Source organism: Pomacea canaliculata, linkage group LG10, assembly GCF_003073045.1.
Source record: "Pomacea canaliculata isolate SZHN2017 linkage group LG10, ASM307304v1, whole genome shotgun sequence".
Classification (NCBI taxonomy): Eukaryota; Metazoa; Mollusca; class Gastropoda; order Architaenioglossa; family Ampullariidae; genus Pomacea; species Pomacea canaliculata.
In genome coordinates, this window is record NC_037599.1 from 18,721,353 (window position 1) to 18,729,435 (window position 8,083).

Sequence of the window (8,083 nt, forward strand, 5' to 3'; positions counted from 1 at the left end):
ACAACAACAACAACAACAACAACAACAACAACAAAGTAAAGACCAACAATCTGATCTACAGACGCAAATGTAGACACATTTACACCTTTATTACCTTCAAGAACACACACTCAAACTTATTTCCGTGTGTCGTGTGAGTGCGCGTGTGAGTATAAGTGTGCGTACATCTCTCTCACTTTTTGTGTTTGTGTGTACGCGCGCTCGTGCGTCAATGGCCTTTTTATCCAGTCGAGGTCATGGTCATCTTGAGCAAAACATGCATTGTTGATAGAAACGAGCAAGAAAAAAAATTAACCCGTGAACCATCTTGCCGAACGGTAGGCACGATGAGAGTCCTTGCAATGAATACGTAAACACAATGTGTTTTGACAGCTGGTCACGTGGTCGCTAGAATCGACTCCCGAGAAGAAGAAAAACAAGTGTAACCTAAGCTCCCATCTGTCTGGCGCAAGCGGAGGATAACCAGAAAGGACACGCCAGATCTCACGGTGGTGAGTGGTCCATCCTGCCCCATGTGTCAGCTGCAGGCCAGTTTTCCACTTCAAGGGATAACAAGGGTGGGATGTGGGGTGGAGTGGGAGGAAGGCTCCACTCAGGTTGTGTGGGTGTGATCCCCACTTATAAGTGACGTTATCATCCCTCCCGTATAGCGTGCTTGAGTGTTGTGTTTGGTTCTCTCGAGGTTAAGGTTCGTCGCAAGGTAACGGCCTTGTTATCTGACGTTCGTTGTCATCTGGCGTTCTTGTTTGTCCTCCTGCCCATCGTGTAAAAAATAACCCAAACAAGGAAAAATAAGAGCGCTCCCGATGGATTCCGAAATTAACTTTCATTGATTGTTTCTGGGATCGATCCCATCCTGGGTCCTAAAGCCATTCCGATCCTCTAAAGCGAATATCTGAACGTTCTGTCGAATATTTGACGAAGTTGGGCAAATGTTTACACCAAGGTCGTGTACAAAATATTATCAAACATAATCACCTATCTGACATCGTGTGTTTAAGGATTTTAACTCACTTCAGATTGTTTACAAACAATTGTCTCCAGGGACGCAAATGATGTCAGATGAGTATGTGAGATGTAAAGCCGTCCGTCGCTGATCACCACTCACTCCTCATCAAAGCTCATGCCTCACCACAGATCACTTGATCGTGGGGACACCTAACCACCCATAGCTTATCACTCACTGCTCATGACTCACTTTTCAAGACTCAGCACTCATTTTTCATCGCACATCAATCATACTTTCCACCGTTCACTGCGCAGTCTTCATCGACCGTGGCTCATTACCTATCCCACATCATTCGTCGCACGTCACTCTCCGCCCTCGTCACATATCTGTGCCTGCTCATCGCTTACTTGTTATCGGTCATTACTCATCACTCATTGCTCACTTCTCGTCACTCATTGCTGCAAGACCACAAGTGGAATAAAATTAACAGTCCAACACTTTGCCTACCCTTCATCTACCAATCAGTTTTATCTACACGGCGATGTGGTGACATGACTGCATGCTCGACGATCGAGAACTAAGAGGGTGGATGGGGTGTGTGGGCGCGTGCCACCTCCAAGCTGGTGGCGGCGAGATCACAGATGCGGGGTGCGCTACCAGGAAGACTGAAATTCTGCCAAACTATGACGTCAAGTGTGGCATTCTACAAGCGCGGTTGGCAGGGTGGTGGTGTGGGGTGGGAAGCTCGGGTAAGGAGTAAACGCCGTCTGCATGCTATTCGATGCCGATGTTTTGCACTCAAACCGCTCTGTCGACACTTATCGCTGGATGTCGGTCTTGCACAGCGATACCCTGACGTTACGTAAGCTCGTCGTCGACGTCAGCTGACAGCAGTTACAAGACCTAAATATTTGACCAATAATAGGTCATAGTGTTGTCACAGACGATGTCCACACTCTACGCCTCATTATTTTGTGGTCTTAATGTGTTCTTTGCTATTGTGTTAGTCGGACATTTCGACACGTACCACAGAGATAACGATGAATGTAGGCTGTGTGCAAGTACAACGCTGACAATAACGGATTGCAAAAAATAAAAAAATAAAAAAATAATGAAAATAAAAAATAATAGTGTGTTGAAAGAAAGCCAGGCCTTGTAGTCTTCCGTCATCTTCAGACTGGGTGTGCGACCTGTGACTGACTGCATTAGCTCCAGTCGTGCGCGCAATCATTGAGTGATTCGCAATGTCAGGTCTGTTGCAATAGCACGTCTGTTCCTAAGTCACATGACTTCCGCAATCGGGAGGGAAGATGCAAAGTACTTCACTACTGCGCTGACGTCATTCGATCCAGGAACTTTGTCTCTCCAGTCATGGCCTTATTCTTTGTGACTGGGGGTAGAGTCGTCTCACTTGTCTTGAGGAAATGAATTGACTGTCATACAAAAAACATCAGAGTTGTTTGTGGCTGATGACAGCGTACTGGTGGCCTACCTTTCAATTTAAACCAACCAACCAATCAACCAACCTAAACCCCAACCCCAACCCCAACCCCAACCCCAAACCCAAACCCAAAACCCAAAACCAAAACCAAACCAAAACCAAAACCAAACCAAACAACCAACCAACCAACCAACCAACCAACCAACCAACCAACCAACCAACCAACCAACCAACCAACCAACCAACCAACCAACCAACAACCAACCAACCAACCAACCCAACCCAACCCAACCCAACCCAAAGCACCAAACCAAACCAAACCAAACCCCAACCCCAACCCCAACCCCAAACCAAAACCAAAACCAAAACCAAACCAAACCAACCAACCAACCAACCAAACAAACAAACAAAACAAAACAAAACAAAACAAACAAACAAGATAAAGTGGGTGAACGCAGTTTGCGAAGGTGGTCGGCCAAATGTTTTCCAAATGCTACTTTGTCAGGTTCAAAAATTCATATAAATGCTTAAAATATATCTGCCATCCCAAGTCGTGTTCTTTGCTGTGGCAGATAAGCTATTCTGGGTGTTTGTAGATTAATATCGGAGGGCGCCATTTCGACCTCTGTGCGACGGAAGTTCTTAACTTTTTAAAAGAAAACACAATACAACGTTATTTTAAAATACCTATCACTCTACTTACATGACCACAGTGGTAACACATCCACCTCTTATCTCTTGAACCTAAGCTTGATTTCTCGAAGGAAAAAAAAAAAGTACAACCTGGGCACCGATGACGTCACAGGACGGTCGATCTCGCTAATGCAAGGCGTCGCATATGACGTCACGCCAGCAGTCGATCTAGCTAATGCAAGGCGTCACTAACGACGTTTGCTAGCTGAGCGCCTGACCTCTGACCTCTCCGGCACAAGAAAAGATGTTTGCTACTCGCCGTCCTTCGATCGCCTCCGAGCTGATGACGCGCAGGGCGATGTCGATCTGTCATTAGAACGTCAGTTGCTGGAGAAGCGACGCCTACCGGAATGCCCTCATGTGTATTTCCTCGGGCTCGCTGGAATAGGTCTCTCCTAGCAGCGGCGCAAATCACTGAATATCTGTCTCCTAGCAGCAGGCCCACACTGGAATCAATCTGTTAGCCGCACTGTAATCCCGGGCAAGAGGGCATTGTGGGTACCGTGGTCGAGCTTGAACGTGAGTTGGCTCACAAGGCATGAGACATGCTTTTCATGCCATCCAACTGTCACTTGGTTACAAGGTGTTGGCAATGTCAATAAACACGTTTCTTGAACGTGGGGTAGGAGGAGTGGTGGAGCTGTCAACGGTCATCAAATTTATGCATTTCTTCTTCTTGCTCCTAATCGCCCCCAGTGGAGCATACAGCCACAAATTCACGCAATTACACACGTGTTTCCTTTAAAAAAATGTGTTTATTTACTTTTAGATGTGACCAACAGCATTCATTTCAACCTTTACTCATACAATGCACAGGAAGACAACATTACTAATATTTATTGTCCACTCCTTGTGGTTACTCATTAGTCCGAAATTTTCTGTTGTACATTCGACTCGTATTTGTAAAACTGATTTTCTGTTCATGATAAAGATATTCAAACCAGTTATCTTTGCCGAAGATAAAGCTGGTGATACAAGTCTCACCAAACCTTAGGGCATCTCGAGAGAAGGAAAGGTGCTTCTTGCTAGTATCACACGACACTTGTTAGCTTGTTGATCTTATCATCATAACCTGTTGATTCTGGGAGTGTGGCTGTTTATTAAGTTTTCAAGAAAGGCTTTAAATTAAAGCCGAACCCGAGATACAAATTATTTTCAATAGACTGGATCTCGTTTAGTACAAGACACGAAATCCGAATCCTAAGTGAATAAGACTTACTGTTCACCAGGTGTAAGTAAGCCTCTGAACACTTTTTTCTGTTATCTTTATCTTTTTTAAATGTAACCAGTTACTGCAGAATTATCTGTCACTGTCCTTTCCTGCGATCACGTGTTCGCCCAGAGAGTGAGTCCCCTTGAGGTCGCTCGACATCCTGTACACTCTTCCTTCTGAGTAATCAGGTGTCAGCATGTGTCTCCGGTCTGCAGTCATTAAAGTCAGTTGTTGCAATAACCAACCACACGCGTCCGTCCACATGGCTGATTAACGGGACAGGCTCAAGGAGTGTGCATTGCCATTTGTCAACTGAAAAAAAAAAACCAACATGATCCTTAGCGCATGCTATTAAGAGCTCAAAACGATGGCTGAAGTATAATATTTAAAAGCTTGAAAAACTTCAGGTGTTAAGCGCGTACGAGTCAGAAATAGAATTTAATAAGCATTAAAAACTTTATTTCAGAAAAGAATATTCATTGAAAAAAAAAAAAAAAAAAAAAAAAGACACGAGATATAACATTACCAGATATTGACGACTGGTCGCTTATGAGACTAAACACCTCAAGCGAAAGAGAAACAAAGGAAGAAAAGAGATGAAAGAAAGAAAAAAAGAAAGAAAATGAAAAGAGATAAATGAGAAAAATGAAAGAAAAAAGAAGAGAATGAAAAGAAAGAGATAAAATAAAGACAAAATTCTTTATAATTTGCGCGAGATTCCATTGTTGAAGCCCAGCAAGCAGAACAAACCATGTGTGGAGCTTTGAGACACTGCAGACCAGCTGATGGGTTCGGTCATTGGACCGTGTCCACTCAGACCACAGACTGTATTCTTCTTTTTCGGTTTTATTCTCTCTTGCGTAAGCAACAGGATTGTACTGACAGTGACAATTTTAAAATATAAGACATCAGAAAACGACTTCACTCAACAGGGTCCTGGACAAGACGAAGTTCTGACGCACCACACAGAAACAAAACCCTTTCTCATGTTTCACGACATGTCAACAATAAACAAATAAATAATGCAGGTTGCGTGACACGGAGACCACGTTCTACCTTAAAGTCTCCATATCTGGGAACTAAAAAATAATACTCTCACTTATCTTAGAGACCTTTTGATCGAGAGAGTTCAGTGTTGATGACCCTTACTCTCGGTTTGTAGAGAACGGGGTCAATGGTTTGCCCCTGTGACCTCCTAGTAGATGTGTCGTATCGTATAGGTTAGAGGCAGTTTAACCGTACCCGTGTTTAATACATTTTTGTAGAAGTGTCGTACTGTGTGACTGTGGCCTAATCGCGGTAACGCGTTGGAGCGCCAGTGACCTTCGCGCCGACGACCTCGATTGTGCAACTCGCGACTCGAACGACCGAGCGGCTCTGCTGCGAAAGGTGATCGAAGTTGATGTTAGTTCAGATTCTGGGTTTCATAAACGAGTTGCGAGAGCTGCGGTCGGGGGAAAAGCAAAATCAGTTTTCACCTCGAGTTTTTTTTCTTTTTTTTTCATGATAACATCAATTTAAATGAAGTGAATCATAACAAGGTAAGACACAAGCAAACGCCCAGTACAGGATAGTACACTTTGCGAACTTACTGCCTGACCTGATGTAGCTGGCTAATCTTTCCGTTGATAATTGTGTAATGTCCGTGAATGATGTCATACATATCTAAATGGCCCTTGGAGGTTAAAAAAAGGCTCCCCACTCCTGCTGTAGAGCATTACTAAATTGCTGTTTACGACGCACCCGGTAAACAGGTCGGTTGACTGTTTTTCAGCCTTTCCATGCCGGCGTCTTCTGGAATCCAAGCCTGAGCCCCGAGAGCAGACTGAGATCACTCAATAAACCTCCAGGAAAACGGATGACTCCTCACCAGCCCCGACCTGCAGATCAGTCAGTGTGACGTCACAGATCAACGGTTAGAGACGTCACTAAGCAGGCGACGAACGGGACGCGGACACAGTTCGGCACCTTTGAGCTAACGAGGCTACAAATGTTTATCATCATGTGATAAGTCTGTTTACCATCACGTGCTTTAATTTTTTTTTTTTTTTTTTAGGGGGGGGACGGGATACCTGTGTTTACTTTAATGTGCTACTTATGCGTATTGAAGTTATAATGTGTTTATACTAGTGTACGTGCTACATATGTTTGTTGTGATAATATGTTTACTGTATGGTGATGCCTATGTTTACTCTGACGTGTTCCATGTATTTGATGCTGTTATGTATTTACTGTTATATGTTCTATGTACTACAATGTAATACCTACATTTTAAATCACGGTGAAGGGAGATGTGTCCGAAACGATTGAGAAAGAAGAGAGAGAGAGAAAAGTAAAAGAGTGTGTGTGTGTGTGTGAGAGAGAGAGAGAAAGAAAGAATACGACTGTATAGAATGCAGTTTGGAAAACTAGAAACAGAAGTACTCTGCGTTCTGTTTGGTGTGTTCTGTTGTAATGCTTGATACTTTTTTTTTTTAAATGAGAAGAACACAAGAAATTCGCCATCATGATAGCTTTTAAAAGTAATGCACAGCGACAGAGGGAAGAACAGGTAATGTTGTGAAGTCACAGTAATGGCATTTCTGTAATGGCTGTGATCGGCTGAGCTGGTGTTTGACAAATGGCAGTTTGAAAAGAGCAAGTCGGATGCGTTCAGAAAGGTTAATGACATCGTTGTCAGGACTTGGGAAATCAAACAGATGTCGATAAACGGGAAACAACTGGAACGAGATGCTTCCCGCTTTTTCTTTTGCTTACACCAGTAACTAAACATTCAAGCTTTCATCTGTGTGTCTGTGTGTCTGTCTGTGTGTCTGTCTGTGTGTCTGTCTGTGTGTCTGTCTGTCTTTCTGTCTTGAGTTTCAGTTCAGTCATTCGAAAGGAAATTCACACACTGGTGAACATTTAAAGATCTGTAGGGGTCCATTTTTTTCTAATGATTGAGTAAATCTCAGTCCTACATTATTTCTCAAAAATTTGAATTAAAAACCATTCCCCTTTCCTTCTCACCATGCACCCCGACAGTTAACACCATTCAAAGAAAGAAGTCATCAACACAAGCATCAGGAATGCATTTATGTTGTCAAGTCTTCAGCCAATGGAAGAAGTAGGTGTCCATATGTTAATTAGGCTTACCTGTGGACTAGTGCGATGTTCTGGGTTTGACTGCATTCTGTGCTGTTTGCAGAAGTGTTAGACCTTGGGAAAAATTTGCTCTAGGCTGTTAATCCGATCAACCAACCTTTTCTGTATATGTTGCTGAACTCGGTCAAAGGTCATCGCCGTACAACGCTCTTGGACAATGAGAGAACCATGATTTCAGATTTCTGTTTTAATCTGTTTGTACAATCTTACTACACCACAAGTAGGACTAATTAAGAAATTCTGCTGTCGCGAAGAAGCAGAAGAACCATTGGTGGACACAAGAAACCTTTCACCATAACCGTTGGCGTGACGACATCCATCTGTTAAAGTAAGGTGTGGCCACAGAGACTGCTGTACTCCTGTCATCTACAGGGCAGAAGGACGGGCGACTGCCAGAAGGTCACGAAAGGAGAAAATCGAAGTTCCTCCCAAATGGACATTATGCTTCATTTTGTCCAAGTGATGGTCCCTTTCTCTGAACCCGTCCATCGGATGATAATGGCGGTAGACAAGCTTTTATCAGACTGGCGTGGTAAAAAGCTTCCTCTCACACCATCGGAACCCAAGCCGCCAGAACTCTCGGCAGGGCACAGATGTCCCCGCCGATGGTTTTGAGGGCGTTTTCCGGATACATCATTTAAAA